This window comes from Trichosurus vulpecula, chromosome 4 (assembly GCF_011100635.1).
Source record: "Trichosurus vulpecula isolate mTriVul1 chromosome 4, mTriVul1.pri, whole genome shotgun sequence".
In the NCBI taxonomy this organism is placed as follows: domain Eukaryota; kingdom Metazoa; phylum Chordata; class Mammalia; order Diprotodontia; family Phalangeridae; genus Trichosurus; species Trichosurus vulpecula.
Window position 1 is genome coordinate 168,260,428 of NC_050576.1, and position 13,550 is coordinate 168,273,977.

Here is a 13,550-nt window from a genome sequence, read left to right on the forward strand (position 1 = left end):
GCGGCTACAGAGCTGGGCCTGGAGTCAGGAAGACAGAGCTCAAATCTAGACTTGGATATTTACTAGCTGTGTGATCCTGGGCAAGTCATTAAAGAAAAAAAAAGCTGTCTGCCTCAGCTTCCCCATCTGTAAAATGGGGATAATAACAGCACCTGCCTCCCAAGGAGGTTATGAGGATCAAATGAGATACTATTTACAAAACTCTTAGCACAGTGCCTGAAACATAGTAGATGCTGTCTAAACATTATTATTATTGCTGGTGTTATTAAATATTAAGGAGAAATTTTCCATTAAATATGTGTATATAGTTTATGACTGTGCTCAAATAAACCAGCAACCTCTTTCCTAACTCATAAGCTTCCTGAAACCAGGGATGGTATATGACTTATTCATTCTTATTTCTTCTACAGTGCCTTTCACATAGTGGGTACGTAATAAATATGTAATAGATGAATGCAAAGGAAACAGAGTGAAATGAAGGAGAATAAAATTATTAGATGTCACAGTAAGGAATTCTTAACCACAACATAATCAAGGTTCCCAGCATAAATCACTTTGATCACTATCGGTCCTCAGCTAATTAAATGAAAGATATCAGATGTTCTCTGTTAGTAAAGACTGAAGACTAATATTCACTACTAGCAAGCACGGTACAATATGGCAAATCACAGGAGTGCTCAACTTCCTGGAATTTAACATGAACATTTTTCTGATGTCCAAAGAACCCAGAGACGTAACACTGAGTAGCAGGTAGCACAAGCACCCTTGCCGTCTAACTAAAATATCATGACTCTTCTTTCATATTTTTAGGAATTTCATTTCCCCTCATATGCCATACATAGTCTAAATTCAAAGCCCAGTCCAATAATTTAACTCTCTTATTTATATTCCTCTTATTATATATTATTTATATTCTTCAATCCCAGTCTCTAATTTCTTCTAGTAGTAGTTTTTGGTCTCATTTCTAGCATGGTCCATTATGAAAACTAAGATAAACAAGTTTTTATTGGTTGGCATTAATCCAGTGGCACCATCTTGGGGGCAGTACAAGACATAAGTGATGTTGCAAAAAGGGCTATCGGTGTTGGTCTATATTTCAGAGACAATGTATCCACAGTTTACTTGAAAGGGTACAATTTGGCATCCACTTAAAGAGTGAAATTTTAAATCAGATTACAAGAGACCTGTATCAAATGGTCAAAATTCAGGGTATAGAATCTTGTTCTGATACAGCAAGTGCCTCTTATAACTGAATAGAATTGAACTTTTCAGGTATATAAGGGAAGGAGTAGTGGAACTATAGAGGACAATTCATTATAGTAATCTGGAATATGGCCCAACAAGAGGAGAGACCTAGAGTGCTGTAATCACAGGTAATAACTGGGGGAAATGGCCACTTTCTACTCCAAAGTTACCCAAATGATAATTCTTAGGAAGAGTCAATCTGTAGGTGGGGCAGAATTGCTGAGGTACCACTCAAAGCTATCCTTAGCCCTTTGCTCTGACGTACAATCAAAGACACCCAGGCTACCATTGCCAGCAAGAAGCATGTGAAGAAGCCAAAAGGGGGTTAGCATTAAATGAAGGATAAAGCAATAAAACGAACTCTTAAGAATATTCCTCAAATGTCAAATTTCAGGAAGATTATTAAAGGAACACTTACCGTGAGTCAGAAAGAATATTTTGAAGTAAATTAATTTATTTTGATTAATATTTACAAGAATGATTAGCATCTAATTCATTCTTAAGGTTTACAAAAAAAGTTTTCTCACAGCAATCAGTGTGGCAGATGGTACAAATATTATCATCCCCATTTTTCAGATGAGAAAACATAGGCTCAGAGAAATTATGACACAGACACTTGCCCATACCCACAAAGATAAGTATAGGAGTCCGGTTACTTGATTCAAAGTTTGGTTCTCTTTCCACTGCATCATAAAATTAAGGAACTATTTTTTTCCCCATGTCTGTGTTGAAAAAATAAAATATTCAGAAACATTAGCTCTGAACTCTAAATATGCTATTTAGAACTGGGCAAAATTCATATTTTCAAAATCAGGGTTATTTGCAGACTTTTCATTTATATGCTTATTAATAATAAAGTTATTTTTGAGTACAATACATTCCACATTCACCAGCAAATATATACATTGGGAAAGGGAGAGTACGTAGGTCTTGAGAGACTGAAAATACAGATTGTTTTTTTCAAGTTTTTTTTAAAACAAAACAATAATACTTAAAACACACACTCCAATCTGCTCACTATAGCACCAAAAGAAAATTTAACTTTACAATGTTTTCATAATCTAATAGCGTTTTGATGTCTTTAACTTTGATATTTTTATTTAAAAACACATACATTTACCCTAAAGCTAAGTTAAAACTCCCATTTTTTTTAGAGTACTTAAATTCCTAGGAAATAAACTGAAAAGATTATAGTACAAAAATGCATTTAAAGTAAAATCAGTAGCAACTCTAGCAAAAGTACCCTATAAAAGAGAATATCAGAAAGCAAAAAGATTACTCAGAAATCTAAGATGCTTTTAAACAAGATTAAGATAAGGACCATTAGAGTTCATGTCGCCGACCTGTCTGCATTAAGATGTATCTAGCCTGGTGCCTGCAACTCAGATGATTCATTCAATATGTGTCATATCAAAGTCAAAGTATCCAAAGAGGAGAAAAATGCTAATGCTTATAAATTTTAGTGACGATCCATCATACTGAATTACTGACCTTTCTTTGGTAGCTGTTTACAATAAGTTATAAGCTTTCGGCATTATTACTGGGATATTATTTCTGCAAGGCAGGATGGAAGAATTTATTCTCTTTGTTATGTCACAATTATTATTTTTTAAATTGTTATTCTAAAGTACTTAATTTGAAAGTATTATAGATTCTTTTTCTATTTCACAATTTTTTTAAAGTCTTCACTGTCCCGAAAGGTAATCTGCCTTCACTGGTTCCAACTTTCGTCATCTTTGCTCCCAAATAAAATGTAGAAACATTCTTTAAAATTTTCAACTTTGCTAGCAAAGTTGCTTTTTTTTTTTTAATCCTTGCTTCACTGTTTTCGACACAAAGTATTATAGAATACCTGGTAATTTAAAGTAGAATAGTTTTATAAATAATCATCATAACTGCTCTTATTACAATAGGGAATGCAATAGGTTGGTTTTCCCAGATCATCATATCCAAAAGCCTTTGTACATGCCCTTTCTTCCCTGCCTGGATAAGTGTAACATGTGTTGGGGGTGCAGGTGGGGATGAATATTGAAAAAGGAGTGCACTATCCACCGGTATGGTAGGATTATCTAATTTGTCCATTGATGGGGTTTTGCAGTGAGGGGAAAGGCTTTTTTTTAACATTAAAACCTAGATTAACCAATTGATCTGCATGAAATCTATATTCTTTCTTTGATATTAACCTTATGTTCTTACCGATTTCAGATAAAAACATAAAAGTTTTAGCATTTTTTAAAGAAAAAATGCTTTTGACATTTAAAAAATCTTTTTTTTTTCCAGGTTTGAGTGTTGATATCTACTAAAAGATGATTAAGGAACCCTCTGGGAACAAGATTCTTTGAAACAAAGTCAGAGGCTTTGGCAAGATTAGAAATCAGAAATAATAAGAGAGCTCAGCTTCCCCAATACCCACCACAAGAGCAGGTCCAAATGCCCCCAAATATATATATATATGTGTGTATATATATATATATATATGCCACAGGAGAAGAAAAGTAACCAAAAAGGATCAAAAGAGAATAGCCTCCCAGAAAAAGAAAAGTAACAGTCATGGAAACAAAGAAGCGAGAAAAAAAAACACTACAATGCTATAAATAAATATTAGAAGTCAAAGATTCTGAAGAGAAGATACCAGAAGGAAAAAGTAATGAATTAACATCAATAACAGCAGAAATGATGCTGAAACTGTCACAAGACACATTAAATTGGATAATCAATTCTAAGAAAAATAAAGAGGAATGAGTACCTATTTAAAAAAAAGACATTGGTAAAGAGAGTTGTTACTTAAACAAAAAGGAACAAAATAAAATGAATGTTAAAAAAAAACTTAAGAACATAAAAAGATCTGTCAAATTTTTAAATAAAAATATGGAATCAATGAGAAATATAACTGTTTGGGTAGAAGACAAAATGCTAGGGAGGGCAGAACAAGATTAAAGGTTGACCCAAGTGGAACACAGCTTGATAATTTTACAAGCAAAGATGACAGAACTAGAGGATGGAACTCAGAGAGAAAATTTAAAACTCAATGAACTCTCTGAAAAATGTAAAGAAAGTGCTTGACCATCATATTTCAGGAAACCACACAATAAAATTTTCCAGGTTTATTGAGATCAAAGAACAGACTACAGATCAACAGATACACTGGAGGACAAGAAAAACGAAAGTCAGATTTGACAATTCAGCACTTTATCATCAAATAAGTCAGCCAAGGACCCAGAAAAGAATGGAGAAAGTTCTGATTTCCCCAGGCTAGAATTGATGGCAAAGTCAACTAAGGAGGAAAAATGGTAATATTCAGTTTTGAACAGAGGACTCTCAAAGGGAGGTAAATATCTGGTTTGAGCTGAGGAGATGGCTGGCTATATGCTTAGGGAAGACGTGATCCAGTCACCTGGAGCAAGAGATAGGATGCCTAGGAAATGACTACATATATACTCTCTATACCATTATGTGAAGATTCCTAAGAACACTGAGAATACCCAATTCTCAAATGCGTAGAGAAGTCACAACTTATATCCTACAACTGAGGAAAAAAAAAAAGGAAGGAAGGAATGATATGTCGAAGTGAAAAAGAACTCATGGCCTGAAACACATCCTCATACCTCCTATATTATTTCTAACTCTAGCAATGAAACTTGTGATAAATTGAATCATCTTTGTCAACTGGAATAAAAAAATCTTTTAAGATGAAACTTGTTTAATAGTGGGTGGAGCCTCAATTGCCCCAATGTTTTCATCTACAAATAAGTAGTAAGTGCCTACTATGTGCAATGCACTATGTTTTGATTAAGGAAACAAAGATTAAAAAAAAAACCAATAGTTTCTGCCTTCAGGGAGCTTATTCTATAGGAGGTGGGGAGGGGGAGGGCCATGAGATGAGGGAAGAGAGATAACAGTACACTGATAAGCATAATATCAGACATGGAGAAAAGGGAAAGTAGAGAAATGGTGCTCTCAGGAAATCTGATAGAGGAGAGAACATTTTTAGCTAAGGAGACTGGAAAAGGGAAGTGGTTCCCATGCTTGGAAGATAAGGACTCTGAGGAAGGTGTGAATTTCAGGCATGGGAGATGGCCTGTTGCATGAAGTTAGGAGGTGACCTGTGGAGCTACTAGTTACTATGGCTAGAATAGAGTATGTAATGGAGAGTAATGTCAACTAAAGGCTGGAAAGCTAGATGAGAGCCAGATTATGGAAAGCCTTAAATGCCAACAATGGAATTAGTATTTTAAAAGCAACAGAGAAATGCTAAAGGTGTTAGAACTCAGGGACATGGTCAGATCATTACCTTAAGAAGATTATTTTGGCAGCTGGTGAAAGATAGTTTGTAAAGAAATGAAACTAAGCATTTTCTGTCTCTAAACTTGAATATACGGTATTTTAATCTGTTCAATTTTGAGACATAATGATCTCTTTTATTTTAAAAAAAAAAACTAATTCCAAACTCTGTGCTTTATCACAGAAATCTTATATTGGAAGGGAGTTCAGAGGTACAAAACGTACCCAAGGAAAAATCCCTTCTACCCACTACTGCCCCTGGCCCTATCATCCCCCCCCACCCACCCACCAAGGTTACCTTATGTCTGCTTCCTATGTGTTTGTATTTACCTTTATATGTACATGTTGTTCCCTTTCTTTGAAATCAAATTTCTTGAAGTCAGAAACAGCTTTACTTTTTCTTTATATTGGCACATAGTGGGCACTAAATAAATGTTTTTGATTGATCAGTGAACTCTTGCAAAAGCAGCTCTCCCTCTGAACAGTTTCATTTTTTTTTTTAATGATATCTCCATCTTTTCATTCAGGCTCAAAAATGAGTCAGCTTTCAAAGTTCACAGTTAAGGGAAATCAGTCACCAAATCCTGTAAATTTTTCCTTCATTATGCCTCATCCATCCGGTTCTTTCTTTCTATTGTTCCAATGCCACCATCCTAATCTGGGCCATTGTCATCACCTACTACATGGACTAATCAAAAGTATTTAAATTTTTTCACCACCAAAATCTCTTGCCTGTTCTAAACACCCTCTGTTTCCCCAATGAGATTGCAAGCTATGGCAGATGGATAATGGGTCCTACGGCTGAGAATTGAACAAAAGAAGGGAAGTAGGCTGGATTGTCTTTCAAAAATTGTGCAGTATTATTTTTTCATGTCCTCAAACTTATCCCTGAAACAAAGGCTTATCTTATTTTTTTTTCCTCTTTTAAAGTTTTATGTGCTGCTTTTGTTTTCACATCATCATCATAGCTAGCACTATTATATGGTGTCTACCACGTGCCAGGAACCATACTAAGTTACACTTTACAAATATTATCTTATTTGTTTTTCACAACAATCCTCCAAGGTAGGTGATATTATTATTACTACTTTATAGATGAGGAAACCGAGGTATGCGATATTAAGTGCCCAAAGTCACGTAGCTAGTAAGTATCTAAGGCTTGATTTGAACTCAGATCTTCTTGACTTCAGGCCCCTCACTCTACAGCATCACAATCAATTCTCTGAATCCCATTAAACATTCCTTTGTAACACAGAAAAAAAAAAGAAGCTATATAAGACCAGCACAGCCATTGCATATGATGGTTTATGCAACATTCCATACCTGATGCCTATGCCTCTCTACTGAGATGAAACATGTTCCATCATCAATTCTAGGAAGCTAAGACTGGTTATTACAATAAATCAGTTTGGCTGCCTTGTGGTGTTGTTTTTGTTTATATTACTGTAGTCATTGCATAGATCCTTCTCCTATTTCTCTTTATTTCACTATGCATCAGTTTATGTAGTTTTACTCATGCCTCTCTGAATTTCTTATATTTGTCTTTTTCATGGCATAATAACATTCTACTGCATTCATGTGCCACAATTTGTTCAGTCATTATCCAACTGATTATCCAACTCATTTTGTTTTCTTTTCTCTTAAAGGAAAGAAGGGAGGGGGAGAAAAGGGAAGGGAGGAAGGGAGGAAGGGAGGAAGGGAGGAAGGGAGGAAGGAAGGAAGGAAGGAAGGAAGGAAGGAAGGAAGGAAGGAAGGAAGGAAGGAAGGAAGGAAGGGAGGGAGGAAGGAAGGAAGGAAGGAAGGGACTTATCACTGCTTACTACCCAGGAACTAAGTGTCCTGGGCAGAAAGATAGTCCCTGCCCTTGAAAGGAATGCAGTCAGGTCATCCTGGGCCACTCCACCAAAGGGAAGGACTCACCAATGGGGGAAGAGAGGCAGTCTTGCAGAAGGATATAACAGACTGAGCAGGGTGTAGGGGTGTAGGCTGTTCTGGAGTGAGGAAGCCCCAGAAACTGAGGGAAGTTTCCAGATGACCCAGCAGTAGAGAAGGCATAGTTTTGAAGTCCAGGAAGTCAGGAATAGGGCCATGAACACAAAAAGTGCTAGATATCTAGGAGGCCTATATTTTTAATAACAGTATTATCATAGTGATGCCATATGGATCTGAGACTTGGAATATCTATGTTTCTGAGGGATGAGGGTTAGGGTTCAATAAAAGGATAATATAGGGGCAAATGGTGTATGAGTAGTATATAACACATTACCAAGAAATGCACAAGAGAAACAGTATAAAGGTTGTTATCAGAGTGTTACATGACAGAAAAAGGTGTGTAAGTCATGTGACAAGAATGAGAAATAACCAGCGGACATCCAGTGTCCTCAACTGGTGTATATATAAGATATCAAGAGAAGAAGAAAACTTGAACCCAAGCATGTTGGGGTGGCCCTAAATCTTCCTCCTGTGGAAGATTTAGCAGAAGACATGGACAAAAGCCACATGGAATGAGAAGGAAGAGATCCTCATAATTGAAAGAAGTACCATGTCAACAAGATCACAAATCCATCCAAGAACTGCAGTATTTTCTTTTCCATGTGTCAACTCATTTGTCCATGAAGTAGCACAATCAGAAGCAAACCAGTTATCTGGGAAAGTTAGCATCACACTCAAGGGAACACTGATGATAGACAGCTTGAATCAAAATAAATTATTCATACAAGAAGCATAACAAACAAAAAAGGACAAAGTATTTGTCAGTGAGCTCCTAGATGCACATTCGAGGAAAGATGATACTGGTAAGGTAGCCAAGTTTAACAAGCAGTATAATAGAAATTAGCAACACTGAGCCATGTTCTTCAGTGAGAGAAGGTAAGTAAAATGCTTGGGGGAAGGGACAAAAACCCAAAAGCAAGTGCCTAGGCACATACCCCAGCTTCCTTCAAAGCTGGATTCTAATGATACCTCCTCCCCCCCAGGAATCTTTCCTGATCCATTCAGTTATCAGTGTTCTCTCTAGCCTCAAGTTACTTAGTTATTTTTATTTGTTTAGTTGTTGTGTCTCCCAATAGAATTTAAACTCCTTGAAGGAAAGAATTGTTTTTATTTTTATTTTTATCTTAGAATGAGTCTGATTAGTTGGGTCCTTTTCCACACTTCCTTAAAAAATGTTTTTCTTCAGCAGGCAATTGGGAAAAAATCTCATTTTCAAGATAAATAAGAAATGGCTTCAAATTCGTAAGAGTAAGAGCAATTCTCCAGTTAACAAATGGTCAAAGGATATGAACAGAAGTTTTCTAAGAAAGCAATCCAAGCTATCAAGAATCATATTAAAAAAATGCTCCAAATAATTAAAGGTAAGCTAGAAGTTAATCTCACTAATAATTAGAAAAACGCAAACTGAAACAACTGAGGTTCCAAAAAGTTGAGAGAAAAGAACATGATAAATATTGGTGGGAATGTAGGAAAACACACACATTAATGTACTTTGGTAGAGCTGGCCCAGCTGTAAATTGGTTCAGCTCTTCTGGAAAGCAATTTAAAACGATGCCCAAAAAGTTACTTAAATTGTACATTACCTTAACCCTGTGATACTACTACTATTCTCCAAAGGGATTAAAGAAATAAGAAAATGATACATATGTAAAAAAAATTTTTAGAGGAGCTCTTTTTGTGGTGGCAAAGAACTGGAAGCTAAAGGGTTGCCCATGAATTAGGGAATGACTGGACAAAATATGATAAACAAATATAATAGAATACTATTGTGCTATAAGAAATTATGGAAAGGATGGTTTCAGAGAATCCTGGGAAGACTTGTATGAACTAATGCAGAATGAAATGAGTAGAACCAAGAGAACAATATACAATAGCAACATTGCAAAGACAAACAACTTTGAAAGACTTAAGAACTTTGATCAACACAATGATTAACCACAATTCCAGAGGAATAACTGATGACATATGCTACCTACCTCCTGACAAGAAACAATGAACTCAGAGTATAGAATAAGATATATTTTTTGGACATAGCTAATGTAGGAATTTGTTTTGTTTAACTACAAATACAAAGGTTTTTTTGGGGGGGGTTTCCCAATGGAGAAGACAAAGTGAGAAGGAGAAAAAAATGGTTCTTTGTTAATTTAAAAAATACATCTGTGCTTGGCAAGTAGATCAAATGTTTGCCGGCTGAAGAGATTTCAAGGGACTCTCGGTTAGGTTATGGTAGCAATTGATTTGCATAGACTAAATTCCCTTATGAAATAGTGATGGTCAGTGTTTAAGTCTGTTCTTTGAAACATTTCCCACTGTTCAGTATCAACAGTTTGTTTAAACAGGCAGGCTGGAGTTGCCTCAACTGCACAACCTATTATCAATATGATGCTGATTTTGATTATCATTTTAACAAGTTGATCTGACCATATTCATAAGGCTGACTTAGACATGACTCTCACATTGGAAATCTGTTGTTTATTGTTGGATAAAATATAATAATTTCATTTTTTAAATGTTATTTGTCAGTACTTCCTGACTCTCTTCTCAAAGAAAACATTTACAATATATAAGCCCAAAGCTTTTATATAGTCCATAAGTGTTTTCCAACACTTTTCCCTACCATTCCCTATGTTCGCCTTTACACTGAAGTTACCAGGTATTAGCAGGCATAACAGCTACTGACCTCATCACTCAATTGAAACTGTTCTCGCCAAAGTTACTAACAATCTCCTAATTAACAAATTTAATGGCCGCTCCACAATTTTCATATTCCTTGACATCTCTGAAGCATTTGACACTGATGACAACCTCATGCTCCTGGTTACACTTCCATCTCTGGGTTTTTGTGACACTGAGCTCTCTTGGTTCTACAAAGAAATATTATGAGCTAATTTGGAAGGTCTTCCTGAATTTTTCAGAGAATCACTCTACCTCCTCATCTTCTGCAACACTTGTTGGCACAAAACCTGCAGCTATTTCCCCAGTAATCTTGTTACAAATGCTCATTGTGAGCACTGGCATACATAATAAATGAAACACTTTCAGAAATTATAAGAAAAAAAATCCAACAAACATGACCTCTGCCAAGAGGACATGGGTGACAACTAATACTAACAAGGAAAATAAAGGGATTGGCTTTAGAAACCACTACATCCACTTGTTAGAGACTGATGAAGATACCGATAGCTAATTACCCTGAAGTCATTTTTAAACTTTATTTTCTCAAGATATGATTTTCAACTATTTTGTCATTACTCCAAAGGTTATTGCCCTACAGGGTATCAAAAGAATTTACAAAGTCTGACTTGTAATTTATTCTTCATTTTCTATCAAAAATTATAACCAGCTACTATAAGATATTATCTCCATCACCAAACATTATTACTTTATAGTTATTACAAATTAAGAAATCTTTTTTATTCCGTACAATTAAGAAATGTGTTGGAAAGTAGGAACATTATCTGTTTTGTTCATTCTTCGTGCATAGCACATGTAAATGCCCCACATTAATACTAGCTAAGGATTAACAGAATCTGAGCTCCAATTGGACAGGCCTATGAACTCTTTCAAGACACAAAGGCAAATTATTTGGGGCCATATGATTACTACTATCTTAGAAGACTTTAAATGTTAAGGTCCAAAACAGCCAGTAATAATGACTAACAATTGGGCCAGTTTGTTTAGAAGTGTTCTCAAAAGCAAATTTCATGTTTATGGCCATTTTATAGCCCTCATCTTTTTCTACTATCTAAACTTCACTCCTTTTCACAAAAGCTGCTAATGCCATTCCCTTGAAAAAAGGATCTGCAAGCAGACCCAATCTGGGTTTAAGATCTCTAGTTAGAACCTCCAAAACAGGAGATATGGGGTCTTTTAGTTTTGAACAGAGAAGAATTATTGGAGAAAGTTATAACAGTGCTGTGGGAGGAGGACTAGTGAATAACACAAAATGGAACCCCATTATGTCCACCTGTAAGATACTGGTACAGATATCAGTAACCTAAGCTTCACTAACATAATTCTTTACCCACATCTTCTCAAGGAGATATTTTATGATTTTCTTTTTTTTTTTTCAAATGACAAAAAGTATTTTCATTTTGACATCTGAATAAGTGTTGACTCCTCAGGACACGGCCTTTGGCATCTTTTCCAACTTATTCATCAGCTTGTCGCACTGTGCCTTTTTCAGAAACATAGATGCCATCCAAAAATTTTCTGATATCCTGTTTTTGACTGTTGTGGCCTGTTGGATCAGGGCAGCTGAGTTTGAAGCAAGCTCAATATCATTTCCTCCAAGAATTAACTCATCTTTTGGGGCTTGAGAAACAGCACAAGCAACACCTGGTCTCACGCGCACTCTTCAGATATATTTTTCACCCAAGAAATTTCTAATTTCAACAAGTGAGCCATTCTCTTGAATAACAACATTGATGGGGAAGTGAGCATACACAGACCTCATCTTGTAACGAAAACCCAGGGTAACGCCTTTGATCATGTTTTGTACATGACTACAGATTGTGCGCACGGTTGCAAGTTCTTTTCGATTTCCCCACCATTTGTCCACCCGGAGCCTCTTTTTCTTCTTTCCAAGGAGACTGAGCTCAACATTGATATGGCTGAAATCCCGACAGAGGATTCCTCTGGGCCCCTTCACAATAACTGTCCGACCTTTAAGAGAGATGTCAACATTTTCTGGGATGTAGACCGTCTGGTTGCTTAGAACGGTCTTCATTCTGATAGGGAATGGGCCAAAACATATTTTATGATTTTCACCATTGCCCTCACTCCAAAGGGAAGGTGTGAACACAATCTACCAGAGCTGTGGAGAAATCAACTCAAGTAACAGTGAGAAGGCTCATAGGACAGGCAGCGGCCCCATGAAAATAGACCAAATCCAGGCTCTTATTTTATGCCTGCAATGTTGGGGAAGTGGTTTAAAAACTTTTCTGGGCCCATGAGAGAGGTAGGATTAGATACCTTCTAAGGCCTCTTCCAATTCTAAATCTACGATCATATGATCTTTACATGTGAAAAATAAAATCAAAGGTAATGTTACTTAAGCAATAATACGCAGACAAACTAGAGATTCTAATCAGCTAATCACAGGAGCAGAGTAAGATCCTTTATTGATTCTAGTACATCTGTGCCTCCAAGATAAAAAAAAAAGATGTAAAATTCTCCAGTAAGGAAGGGAGGTTCTCAGGCTAACCAATTCATTTGATAACTTGGAGAAATCTTGGTATCAATATGAAAATTTAAAATAAGCTAAGTATGCAAGAATATGCGTGTGTATATATATATATATATGTATGTTTATGTATAATACACTCCAATCTTTCCACTTATTGCTGTTGTTCAGTCATTTTTTCAGTCATGTCTGACTCTTCATGACCCCACTTGAGGTTTTCTTGGCAGAGATACTGGAGTGGTTTACCATTTTCTTCTCCAGCTCATTTTACAGATGAGGAAACTGAGGCAAACCAGGTTAAGTGACTTGCCCCAGGTCACACAGCTTTTATTTCAAAAGTTTTTTTAAAATCCATCAATAAATAAACTAATTTATAAAAACTGGAATTATTAAGATAAAGTCTAGATTTCAAAACCCCAGTAAAAATTCATTGGGATCCCCTTAATTTGGAATGTGGAGATTACGAAGGAGCTAAAATGAAGCTTGCCCTTCACTATCAATGAAGAAATGGCTGGAAAGTAATTTGATACTACCAACAAGATTTACAGGGATGTTTAAAAGCTACTTAAGCAAATTAATTGCTTTAAGCACCTTCTGACACTTAGAAACATCTATTTAAATGCAAATAATTGGATATATTAATCACGAATCATTCTTATCCAATCGGTTGTCAAGTCATAGGATTACAGGATCATAGCTCTAAAGCGAAGGGTCCTGTTAGATCATTTAGTCCAACTCTAACATTTTACAAATGAGGAAACTGAGACCCATACAGCTCAAGTGGTATGTGTGACCTTGGAAAAATTATAGATTGTTTTTTCCCTCTCATATTCCTGCCACCTTTCCC

General features: G+C 36.0%; 1 protein-coding gene and 1 pseudogene across 1 annotated transcript in view; both read right to left on the reverse strand.

The window, feature by feature from the left end:
• The window catches only part of BRIP1 (BRCA1 interacting protein C-terminal helicase 1), a 219,706-nt gene that overhangs the window by 94,797 nt on the left and 111,359 nt on the right, over positions 1-13,550 (reverse strand). The gene's annotated exons all lie outside the window — the stretch shown is intronic.
• Positions 11,670-12,247, reverse strand: LOC118847587 (annotated as a pseudogene).